The sequence below is a fragment of the Amphibalanus amphitrite genome, unplaced genomic scaffold, assembly GCF_019059575.1.
Source record: "Amphibalanus amphitrite isolate SeventyFive unplaced genomic scaffold, NRLGWU_Aamphi_draft 002684F_arrow, whole genome shotgun sequence".
NCBI classification, from domain to species: domain Eukaryota; kingdom Metazoa; phylum Arthropoda; class Thecostraca; order Balanomorpha; family Balanidae; genus Amphibalanus; species Amphibalanus amphitrite.
Window position 1 is genome coordinate 1 of NW_024884078.1, and position 13,190 is coordinate 13,190.

A 13,190-nucleotide genomic window follows, 5' to 3' on the forward strand; every position below is an offset into this window, starting at 1 on the left:
GCACAGCCACAACTTAGTTTGCTTGATTTGGTGTGCAGGGCCCGTTCGGTCCAGATCATTCAGGGGAGAGGGGATGGGGAGACATTGGGCTGGCGGACCACCGACGGTGCGTCGCAGTGGCGGGGACCACCAGTGTCCCGGTGGGACAGACACCCACCCACTCAAAGGGACAGTCCGGGGGGCCGTATACCCCTAGTGGAGTACCCGAAACGGCCGGACATCGAGTGGCGGGGCCGTGCACACAAACAGTGTGAGTTGTGAACAAGACAGATGACAGTGCTGACGATAGTGAGGGTGGGTATGAAGCAGAGATAACGCCGTTGGAGTCTTTTCCATATTTTATAACCCATCCGATCTGTTCCTCAGGATCAACATGCCCTCTTCCTTTGATCATTCTCCACGCATGAGATCACATTATGATGGAACCCAACTGCAGTGACTTGCATAAAAAGATAAAAAAAAATAATTCGATATTAACCTTATAGGGGGTTGAACGGACCACTCCCATCGTTTTTTTTTTTCGCGAATAACTCGCGTAAAAAGCAGCGGATCGCGACGAAACTTTCGGTTACCTCGAGTTGATCAATTTAAGCCTACCCGACATATTAATGCCCCTGACCCCAATGACCTTTGACCTGTAGTTTGTACTTTCGGATTGTAAAATTTATTTTAGAAACATATTTGTACAATCGAAAGTACAAACCTACAAATTACAACTACAATTCTACAAGTCCAGGCTTTATGAAAAAGGACACAGTTGTTGAGTTCATATGAAATGACCCATATAGAGATCTCTCTATAAATAGAAAAGTCTGTGTCACACCAGATACAAGTCAAAGCTGGGAGAGGTCGACACCCACCTCTCACAACCCTCAACTCATCAACCTCCGGCCATTTGTTCACTCACAACCATCAACCTCCGGCCATTTGTTCACTCACGGCACGTATCCATGGAGCGCCGAGCGGCGGCGGCGGCGGCGGTGGGGTCGGATGACGCACGAACGGCGCGGCGGCAGCGGCCGGCACCGAGGACACTGAGGGCGTTGAAGTGGCGACATTTTAGGACCGTGCAGAGGTTCACTTGTGACGTCTTAGGTCAGTGACCCGACCCGACCTGAAAATGAAGTTTGAGTCAAACGATCCGGCTTGAATCAAATGTTAGGCTTTATCAGCTAGCTAAATTTCCGCTCTCTATCGCCCGGTGCGTCCCATAGAGTCCCGAAAAATTCTGGGAGCGCCCCCCCCCCCTACCCATCCTACCGACGAGGTTAACAGTAATAAACAGACAGTGCGGTGAAACCAACGGCGCTCTGCAGCACTCGGACCATAGACTTACAAATAACCGAGGAAGAGTTACCCGGGCTCTGGACGCTCCCACCCGACAGTACAGAAATAATCCACAGCAGAGCGGACCGATGGACCACACCCAATGGCAATAAGCACTGGCGAGCTCTCCGAATGTCGTCGGTCTCAGACGAGGGACAAATACACTAACACAGAATATTAGGGACAAGTTGCATCAGCTCAGTGGCTTTGATTGAATATTGATAACCAAGCTATGGTAAATAAAAATGTGATCTCCAGCACCACAAAAAAAGTCAGGACGTCCTCAGGGCTCAGAGCTCGGTGCGGCTGGCCTCTGTTAGAGGCGCCACATCCGGTCAGGCGGCCCGATCCCGTGACGACTGACTCAGCGATAAACTTTTGCAGTGGTCCCCGACTGCTCTGTTGCAATGCTGCCCCACCCCGTCGTCATCCATCTGCCCCGTAGATTTATACATACACCATAGAATCTGGAGAGCCTTTTCGAGGTGAGCGGATCTTGTATGAGGGGTGTGTAAAAATTTGCAGTATTTAAAAATCTGCAACATGAAACGGTGTTATTTAGCTCCTAATATAATAATTGAGACTAGTTTTTCCAGATGGCAGCTACGCCGAGAAATCTTCCAGCTGTCAGTATTCGATTATTCCTTATATTGCGACTGCTGGGGTGCAGCACCCACCAGCTGTACCCCAGGGGTGCTCAGCACCCACCAGTTGTACCCCAGGGGTGCAGCACCCACCTGCCAGCGACACGCTGTCCAGTTTTCCGTCCCCGTCCACCAGCGGCTCTGAACGCCCCCAGTCGGAGTCGTGTGTTCCTCGGAAGGGCATCTTTAGGTTCTTGACGTCCTTACCGCACAAGTTACACGTCCCTGTCCCGGGGGAGGGGGGGGGGGGGTCAGATGGCAGCTGTGAGAAGTGGCTGTAGACCAGATGGTGAAAAAAGTGAACAAAGGTCATCAAAGCTCAGTGACCTTGACCTGACTCACGTGACCTTGACACCCACAAAAATGCATGGGACCAACATCATTTCACATGTTTGACCGCTTACAATCACAAAAAGACGAAATGCGTGGGTAATGTGAGCCGACATACGCCAAATCGCGATTCTGGCCAGACATGGTCTCGAGAATCAGGTCACAGGTCAAAGATCATTTGGGTCAGAGTCATGAAATTTTCAGAGTATGTGTAAATTGATCAACTCGAATGTACTGAAAGTTTCGTCGCAATCAGCTGCTTTTTGCGCAAGCTTGCGAAAAACCGAGGGGGGTCCGTTCGACCCCTCCCCCCTTAGTGCGATGGTTAAATCCGTGCAATACTTCTACCCGACTACCTACAATAAACGACACGAATACGCCCCACCCTGATGCACTACCGACACAACACAACTGAGTGACAGTAGACACCGACCGTTGCGGGCGTCGGCCGGTCCATCCTCCATCGGCGTCGCTGGACGGCCTCGGCCGGTCACAGCCAGTCGGTGCCGATCCCCTCCAGGTGCTCCAGCACCGATCGGTTGTACTGGAGACGGAATCGGGCCGTCTGGACGTGCTGCACCTGCTCCGGCAGTGTGTCGACGTGGCGGTACTCGATGACGGTCGGAGACGCGTCGCTGGAGACGTCTGTTGTCGGGGGTGTCCGTCGAGTCTGACGGCGCCGACTCGGCGCGGACCGTGGGGGGGGGGGGCACATGAAACCGTGACATCCGAACCGTGACACATGGAAATGTATTGCCCGGCGGGTGTCCAAGTGCATTCCAATTTTCAGCGCCATCGGCCCAATAACAACCGAATTACTGCAGAGGCCACTGCAAATGTTTATCGCTGAGTCTGTCGGTCACGGGACCGGGCCGCCTGACCGGATGTGGCGCCTCTGGCAGAGGTCAGCCGCACCGAGCTCTGCAGACGTCCTGAGGGAGGGAGGAAGGGGAATAGATAGAGAGACAGAGGGAGGGAGGAGGGAGGGAGGGAGGGAGGGAGAAGGAGGGAGGAGGAAGGGGACCGGGGGGGGGTGTCCGAGTGTAGGTAGGTGAAAGGGGTACAGTCGGTGGGTGGTGTAGGAGTATGGTGTGTACTGCATAGTACAGTAATCAGAACCACCTATCCAGACTCATTCGTGAAAGGTAGGTATGGTTTATCATTCGTGCAGCCACATCCTTCGTGAAAGGTGAACCTAATTATTTTTATTTGAGTAGCCTTATCATCAGTGAAATGTACTCGCAACAAAAGTATGACAGGTTTTTACAGAATACTATAGTTACATAAATATCTCACAACATTACTCACGAGAGCTCTGTTCACCCCCCCCCCCCCCCCACCGCTCCCTACACCCTGTCCCACCCACCCTTATAATGTCCACCCTCCCCTCCCCCCCACCCTGTACCCCCCCTCCCTCAGCTTGTGCCCTGTGCGGCTCTCTCCGCGCACTCTGCCGCCGCTCCGACGCTCTGCCCGCCGTCCTCTCCGTGCGAGCGGTGTTTGGTGCGGCCATGTGCTGCGTCACGTCTACTGGGACCTGTCAGTGTCATCACCTTGTGTAAGCTCCTCGAGCATTGAGGGCGCTGCAACTGCGACATTTTAGGACCGTGCAGAGGTTCACTTGTGACGTCCTAGGTCAATGACCTGACCTGAAAATGCAGTTTATGTCGAACGATCCGGCTTGTTTCAAATGTTAGGTGTGCTAAATTTCAGCTCTCAATCGCCGGTACGTCTCGTTAAGTCCTGAAAAAACCGTCAGGGAAGCGCCCCTCCCCTCCCTCCCCGGCTGGAAGGGGGAGGGTAAACAGACAGTGCGGTGAGGCCTCAAATTTTCAGGGTAGGCGTAAAATTGATAATCGCGACTGCGAGGGTAAGAAAGTTTCGTCGCGATCGGCCGCTTTTTACCCTCGAGTTATTTGCGAAAAACCGAGAAGGGTCCGTCCCCCCCCCCCATACGGGCGTGGGTTAAAGCATGGCTCGGATTACCTGTTTTTTTTTTATCATGGTCTCAGGGCTGTGACGAAAAACAAGTGGCCTAATTCCGGAGAGAAAACAGGATTTGGGGGTACCCGAGGTTTGACTCCTTCAGTCTCTGCCCCCTCCCCCCAGTGAAAATTCCTCAGAAAAGGCCCTGTATTAAACGCAGCGTGATTGTGACATATCTAGACGTTCCACATTGACGCTCACAAGAAAAAAAGCGCACCTCGGAGACACCCTTTCAAACAACATAATAAAGTCAGAAGCTACAAAATGCCGTCAGTAGGAAGGTTCTGCAGTTCATGAGGATTGTACCAGACTCTATAATATTGAGTTGAGACTCTATAATAACTGAGACTAGTTTTTCCAGATGGCAGCTACGCCGAGAAATCTTCCAGCTGTCAGTATTCGATTATTCCTTATATTGCGACTGCTGGGGTGCAGCACCCACCAGCTGTACCCCAGGGGTGCATCACCCACCAGTTGTACCCCAGGGGTGCAGCACCCACCTGCCAGCGACACGCTGTCCAGTTTTCCGTCCCCGTCCACCAGCGGCTCTGAACGCCCCCAGTCGGAGTCGTGTGTTCCTCGGAAGGGCATCTTTAGGTTCTTGACGTCCTTACCGCACAAGTTACACGTCCCTGTCCCGGGGGAGGGGGGGGGGGGGGTCAGATGGCAGCTGTGAGAAGTGGCTGTAGACCAGATGGTGAAAAAAGTGAACCAAGGTCATCAAAGCTCAGTGACCTTGACCTGACTCACGTGACCTTGACACCCACAAAAATGCATGGGACCAACATCATTTCACATGTTTGAACCGCTTACAACCAGTATAACGCCTTTTGGGGCGACTAACGGAGCGAGCGAGAGGGTGGGCCTTGCACGTGCGAACTTGCGAGGGGGTACCTCCAACTGACTTGTGCACGGCACCCTACTAACCGGTCTCTAGCGATGTGCCAAATTTGAGCACAATCGGCCCAGCCGTTCTCGAGATCTGGAAGCGGCACCCTGCATGTGCGCACGTGCAAAATGGGTCCCAACTGACTTGTGCACGGCTGACGGCACCCTACTAACTGGTTCCTAACCGTGTACCAAATTTGAGCGCCATCGGTCCAGCCGTTCTCGAGATCTGGAAACGACCCCTGCACGTGCGCACGTGCAGCAGCACCCCAACTCTGGCACATGGATATGCAGTGCCTAGTGGGTGCCTACCTCCATGCCAACTTTCAGCACAATCGGCCAAGCAGTTACCGAGATATTGCAACAATTACAAAACGGACACCTCTTCGTTTTGCACGTGGCACGTGCATAAGGGGTCACCCACATGCATCAGGAATAGTCCAATACTTGGTAGAAGGAATGAAGCTACCCTACAAAAATTACCGCGTGTAAATCGGTCGAGTGGTTGCTGAGATATAAGCCTCGCAAAAGCGTGACCACGGCCGGCCGGCCGGCCGCTCATACTCAGAAATTTCCGTTAATCTAAGGAAAGACTACGCTCGCTTCGCTCGCTCCGTAATCACAAAAAGACAAAGTGCGTGGGTAATGTGAGCCGATATACGCCAAATCGCGATTCTGGCCAGACATGGTCTGGAGAATCAGGTCACAGGTCAAAGGTCATTTGGGTCAGAGTCATGAAATTTTCAGAGTAGGTATGTGTAAAATTGATCAACTCGAATGTACTGAAAGTTTCGTCGCAATCACTCGCTTTTTGCGCAAGCTTGCGAAAAACCGAGGGGGGGTCCGTTCGACCCCTCCCCCGTAAGTGCGATGGTTAAATACGAGTACGTCTACCCGACTACCCGCAATAAACGACACGAATAATGCCCCACACCTGATGCACTACCGACACACAACACAACTGAGTGACAGTAGACACCGACCGTTGCGGGCGTCGGACGGTCCGTCCTCCATCGGCGTCGTTGGACGGCCTCGGCCGGTCACAGCCAGTCGGTGCCGATCCCCTCCAGGTGCTCCAGCACCGAGCGGCCGTACTGGAGACGGAATCGGGCCGTCTGGACGTGCTGCACCTGCTCCGGCAGTGTGTCGACGTGGCGGTACTCGATGACGGTCGGAGACGCGTCGCTGGAGACGTCTGTTGTCGGGGGTGTCCGTCGAGTCTGACGGCGGACCGGGGGGGGGGGGGGTGTCCGAGTGTAGGTAGGTGAAAGGGGTACAGTCGGTGGGCCGTGTAGGAGTATGGTGTGTACTATGTAGTACAGTTCAGAACCACCTATCCAGATTCATTCGTGAAAGGTAGGCATGGTTTATCATTCGTGCAGCCACATCCTTCGTGAAAGGTGAACCTTATTACTTGAGTAGCCCGGCGTAGCCTTATCATCAGTGAAATGTGCTTGCAACAAAAGTACGACACGTTTTTACATAACACTTCAGTTACATAAATCTCTCGCTACCTTAGTTACTCACGAGAGCTCTGTTCACCCCCTCTCCTCACTCCGCCCCACCTACACCTTGTCCCACCCACCCTGTATATTGTCCACCCCTCCCCCCACCCTGTACCCCCCCCCCCCCGTCACCTGGTGCCCTGTCCAGCTCTCTCCGCGCACTCTGCCGCCGCTCCGACGCTCTGCCCGCCGTCCTCTCCGTGCGAGGCGAGGGGTATGACCGGCCGCGTCACCGGATGTGGTGCCTCGGGCAGAGAACAGCCGCACCGAGCTCTGCAGACGTTCTGGAGAGAGAGAGAGAGAGAGAGAGAGAGAGAGAGAGAGAGAGAGAGAGAGAGAGAGAGAGAGAGAGAGAGAGAGAGAAGAGAGAGAGAGAGAGAGGGAGAGGGGAGAGAAAGAGTGAGGGAGGGAGAGAGAGAGAGTGAGCGATCGAGGGAGGGAGAGGGAGAGAGGACGGAGTGAGAAGAGAGAGAGAGAGAGAGAGAGAGAGAGAGAGAGAGAGAGAGAGAGAGAGAGAGAGAGAGAGAGAGGGAGAGAGAGAGACCCATCACCGTCAGCTAGTGGGTGACAAATCAGCAGGTGCTCGGATTAAAATCGACAGGTGAATGTCACGACTCGTCATTGATTGACAGGCCGGGGTAATGCTTTGAATTAAAAAAGAATGCAATCGTCGAACCCCAGATTATGTAACAGCACGATACCGACCAAAACGAGGAAAAGCATTTTATCTCAATGAGTTATATTCCTTACCCTTCAAAATTAGCAGCAAAATCGGCACAACCTCTTCGCCAGGGGTGGAGCTTCCTATTCACTTGGTGGGGCGCCTGCCCCACCAACTTGCCATTTTGCCCCACCAATAAGCGTTTTGCCCCACCAACTTAAGCCGATTTGCAGGACTTTACTGCTTAGCAAACCTACGTTTTTCGCATTGAGGAGCTTTGAAATGTCTGTGTAATGCAAAATATTACCTCTGTAATGAAAAGAATTGATTCATTGTTGAATTTTATCTAACTTAACAATCGGACATTGTAGGTTTGACAACTTTTTGCCCCACCAACTTTCCTGGAAAAGCTCCACCCATTCCTCTTCCGCAGAACAGACGAGACTACAGTCCAAGGCCATATATCTACAGTCACATACCCGCTCTCCATAAATCCTAAACTTGATTTCTCGGCCCCATAAGCCGCTCCAATCCAGAGCAGTCATTGTTTATCCACCGGGGCCTGAACAGCTGTCCACCCTGCCGCCTCCTGACGTATCCCAATGATGGGGCATTCCACGTCAAATCAAACACCGAAATCCGTCATCCCCTTCGATTTTTCTGAAAATTTGTAGGCAGACTGGGCATGGTTCAAAACTGAGTTACGTGTAATATTTTCGAAATTTGATAACGTATCGCCGAGATATAGGTCATCGAATATAGCCAAAAATGCCACACATCATTTTTTTAAATGCTTATAACTCTGGTTCCTTTTCTGGTATCAAAATGATATAAACAGGGTCTTGTAGGCAATTGATAAGGCTTTGATTTTTAATTATAAAATTAAATTGAAGTGACCTTGAATTGCATTTGACCTTGAATTAAAACAGAAAAATTTAAATAGCAAAAACACGCCACCTTCGATTTGAGTAATTTTTTACATATTATGTCTGTCACAATGTTCCTAACCATCTGTGAAAAAATTGGAGTGGGCCATTCATAACTTTCGCGGCAAACGCCGTTTTCATGCATCAACATCACGCAACCGCGCGTGACCTTGAAAGACAGAGTCAAGACATGCTTGCTTGTGTACACTTTCTGAAATGAATGATTGCTGATTAGTGATATCCCAAACTCTGCGAGAATGGAAATGCATAGTCATCGTAGTCAAGCATTCACGTTCCATTGTAAAAGTGTCTCAGGCAAACGGTATTTTGCGGTGAATTTTGAGCCGTGTGGAAATGCATCATGAAATAAATTCAACGAAAACATTATCACGCAACGATATCTTCACGTCTTTTGATCTTCACTATACGAAAGAACATACATTTTTGAGTATGTATGAGGAATTTCTAGTTAATCCGATAATAAATATGGCAGTTAGAGTCCTGCTAAGAGTAACATGTCGCCGGCTGAGGCGGGATCGGCCGACGCGGGAAACGCAGCAGTCACAGTTTTGTGTTTACACGTTCATATTTCAATTGTTTACCAACCTATTTTCAGAATTCTTTCACCATAAGATTGCCTGTACATTTCTTAGTCTTCTCACAAAATTTGACGCGAATCGAACGTAATCAGCGGTAAGGAGCGCGATGTAAAGACGGAACCGTTCCGCTCCGTCCCGGCACAGTCTACAATTCAGGCGGCGCGTAACGGTCGGCGCCGGCGGGTGGCTATCAAAGCATACAAAATCTAAGCATACAATCATCAAAACATACAAAATCGTAACATACAACGCGCAAAACCTACAAAACAGGTCGGTTAGGGGCCAGTCAAAACATACAAAAGTGCAGCGTACAAAATCGTAACGTACAAAAGTTTAACGTTCAATGTGTAAAGCGTACAAGGGCGAATCATACAATGATCTTAACGTACAAAATTAGAACGTACAATTGCAGATCATACAAGCGCGCAGCATACAAAATTGCAACATACAAAAAGAGATGATCGTATCGTACAAAATCGCTTTGTCTGAAATCGCAAGGTACAAAATGCCTCTGGTTGACGCCGGTTGAACTGATATTTAACAAGTCAGCCGCTAGATGGGGTAGTGGTACTATGGCATTGTGTTTTTTGAAAGGCACCAGGAAGTACAGTGGAATACCACCAAGTCCCTAAGAAACGCGATGCCTCTGGTCGCTGCACCGGCCGGCTATCGACACTACGGGTGGTCAGAGGGAGCCGAGGGGACCGACGTCGAGCAGGCGAAGAGGAGAGGCGGGTATTAAGGCCATGTTTTTTCGCGATAGCTCGAGACACGCCGACGATAGAGAGCTGAAACGTAACATACCTGCCCTTTGATTCAAGCCGGATCTAGTGACACTAACTGCATTTTCCGGTCAGGTCAGGTCACTGACCTATGACGTAATAAGTGAACCTCTGCACGGTCCTCAGATGCCGCAACTTTGCAACGCCCTCAGTGCCAGAGAAGCTTTCACAGGGAGATGAAACCTTCAGGACCTAGTATCCTCCAGAGGTCTCACAACTTGTATATCTCGGATTTTTCCTAACGGTCACATGAGGTCAGATCGGTCACTTAACCTCACCACCTATAAGTCAACAGGGAAAAATCAAAGCTGCTATTGTAGCGCCGGGAACGATTTCAGACTATATCAAGCACACGAAATCGCGATTTCATGCACTCCTCGCAAGGTCCGATGCTTCACTTTTGCATTCATTTATGACGTCACTTGGGTCATAAGAGTTTTTCGTCAATAACTCCCGATCAAATTGAGCTAGCGGGTCGGGAAAGCCACCAATGGACTCAAGAAGTCCGGCCGAATCGAATGATATGCAGCACGACATCCTTCGACCAATTTCGTGACCTGGGGGGCGCTGACCTGACCTTGATCCGAGGTCAACACCTCAAGTTGACCTCACCCGAACAAAAACTAGGTACACCATTCGACGTGCCTGAGCGAGGCGAACACGATGATGCCAAAATCGCGTCTCTGGCGGCCGTTTTTTGCGGTTACTTATGAAAAAGTGAACCTGTGCCCTGGGTCACTTGACCTGACCTCAGAGGTCACCGGTTGACCTGAGACCTTAAAATCGGGTACCAGTCGCTGTGTCGCGTAACGGCGCACACACTCGTTCTTTCTGCGACGCTCTAGCTCCATCAGGGACGAAACGGCGAGGGGGTTCGTATGTACCAATCACCCCCCCCCCCCCTCCCCCCTCCTCGGCCGGCGCGTATGTAGAAAACCAATAGGTCCGGCGAGGGTTAATTTGAATCTCGTCCCGACCGCCGTACCCTCGCTTTTTTGGCTACGTTTCTGTGAGTTGATAGCTTTCCCTGTTTCTGGTGTCAAGTGGCAGGCTGCGCGCCAAGTTAATGGGGCGTGGAGGTCCACCCCAGCCCATTAATCTGCAGCTAGCGGCAGCGGCGATCTTTGAAGCCGGCGTAACCGCAAAACTCGCGCTCGGTGAGGGGCATGACTGGAAGGAGCCCTGACCGGTGCTCTAGTTCACTGAGTCGCTTGAGCCGCCAGTTTGGCGGGCGATTGACAGGCATTCTTATACCGTGATTGGTAAAAGAATGTCTGTCAATTTATGACTATTACCAGGCACGATCTGATACAGTTACTGACCTAACAAACATTTAATCTAACTTGGATGGGGTCGGCTCCACAGAGGCCATTATGAGCATTGGTGAGCGTACGGCATTTAGCTGTCATATACAAGGACTGCTGACTGCTCCGTTTGTTTTTCAAAAGAAAAACAATTCTATCGAATAGTGTTTGTCTATTTCAAACAGCCTTCGGTTATGTATGTACTATGTAGCGACTCTGCTGGCCGTTACGAAGACCCTGAGCTAGCATCACCTGGCTCTAAGTGACCGGCATTGGGTCTTAGTGACCTATTTTGACCTGAAAATAAATGTTAGCATGACAATTGCAGGGATGTCTCGCCACCCACTACGTACTGGAGGGCGGTTAACCCTCGCCCGCACATGGGGGGGGGGGTTGCCACCCCCAGGTAGTTTTCTGCTCTGCACTCAACATTTTTAGAGCTAGAAGCCTGATTTTTCGTATAGCTGCTCCTCTATCCTTTCTTGATGTCCACTGAAAATTTCAAGTTTCTGTGGTTTTTGGTTTCGGAGATATGACCTTATTTTTCAGGTCATGTCATGACCCAAATGACCAATTCTCAACATCTTGCGTTGGCTATGGGCCTTGTGAGCTTTTGACACCTTGATTTCGGCCTTTTTTGCCAGTCTTACCTCCCACCTATCATGGAACATGTTGTTCGACGATGTACAGATGTCAATGTCAGGGTCAAGGTCAACCTAGGTCATCCAAAATAATTGCGTTTTAGGCAAGCTGAATTTACTTTTCGTGAAGTTTTTTGACTGCATTTTTGGTAAAAGCTTCTCAGATTGCTTTCATGTAATATGGACACATAAACAATCGGTGCATACATCATTATACACACAGACACACACAGACATGCAAACACATATCATTGACCTTGACCTAACTTGACCTGAAATGACCACAGCAGCAAAAACCTGGTCGGGTAGTGTGACAAAGAGGTTCTAGCTTGCTTGGCACCAGAAAACTGCATCGTCATCGGTATATGATAAGCAGCGCACTTGATATCCAGCGGTGACCCAAAACAGCAACATTTTTTAGTTTGACCTGACCTGGAAGGCCAATGACTGACCTGAGAAGTTAAAACTGGGTATCATTGGATTCGTCTCTACCCAAAGAATCTTTTTGGTCGAAGCTCTATATCCAACTGGAACGAAATGGCGCAAGGGGAGAGGGTGGCAACCCCCCCCCCCTCATGTGCGTTCTATGATGGGAAAATGGCATGTGCGGACGAGGGTTAAACCACGAGCCGCCTGGGGGGGGGGGGGGCATAAAGTTGCCCCCTTTACGTTTTGTGGAATATCTCCAAATCTGATGAGCTACGAACGTGAAACTTGACATAACTTCAAATGAATACATAGGCAATGTTTGAAAAAAAAGTTTGGTGGTTGTAGCACTTAAGATGACGTCACAGTGACGTCATTAAGTTTTGTCATTTTCCGATATGGACCATTTCTAATGTCGCTGAGCATGAAATTCAACTGTAAATGAACTAAACAGCACCTGCTGTCATCCTAAAACATCTAAGTACACTTCCGACTAGTTCCTGACCAATAATCGGTCTTTATATTCGGTCTCATATATCGGATACATCGTGAGGAAACTGAGAGTCGCAAATCTTTAATTTGACGTCTGACGTCACTGTGACGTATTTCAAATGGGATCGGGATCAAATGGGACACCGAATTTGGACATAACCTCGGCTAGCTATTCAGGAAGGTGTGTGCAAGGTTTCGCTTCTCCAGCTTTTCGCGTTGCGACGATATCGTCGCAGAAGTAAAGGGGGGCAACTATATGCCCCCCTCCCTCCAGCGGCCGGCGGGTGGCGCGGGGGCCCAGCGGCCGCCGCGCCGGTTAAACGGCCCCAGCCGATAACTCGAAGACCAATAACCGCAGCGAAACGGGCGAGGCGGCAAACGAAAGATCACAAGACATTTCCTGTGAGTGCTATTAAGTTGAATTTCGAGGTCACAGGTCGGATCAAAGTCAGGCATATTTCCTTGAAATTCCAAGTCCCAGTCATCTCAGGTCGAGTCGCCAGGTTACACGAACCGTTACATTGTGATGGTAAACTTGGAATAATTTAGCGGCATTGGAATAACTACGATCTTCACAGTACTAAGATCATCAAGTGTCATAATATGCATCCCGTTTTGCTTACATTTCGTTGACCTGACTTCATCTAAAGGTCATGATGTCGTTGTGCTGAAAATGTATG

The 13,190-nt window shown here is 50.2% G+C and overlaps 1 long non-coding RNA gene across 1 annotated transcript; it reads right to left on the reverse strand.

Annotated features, from left to right (window-relative positions):
• Positions 1-1,072: 1,072 nt before the first annotated feature.
• On the reverse strand, positions 1,073-2,981 carry LOC122377263. Its single transcript, XR_006255829.1, has 3 exons — positions 2,734-2,981; positions 2,064-2,195; positions 1,073-1,114 (listed from the first exon to the last, which is right to left on the reverse strand). It is a non-coding gene; the product is annotated as an uncharacterized LOC122377263 (long non-coding RNA).
• Positions 2,982-13,190: the final 10,209 nt, after the last annotated feature.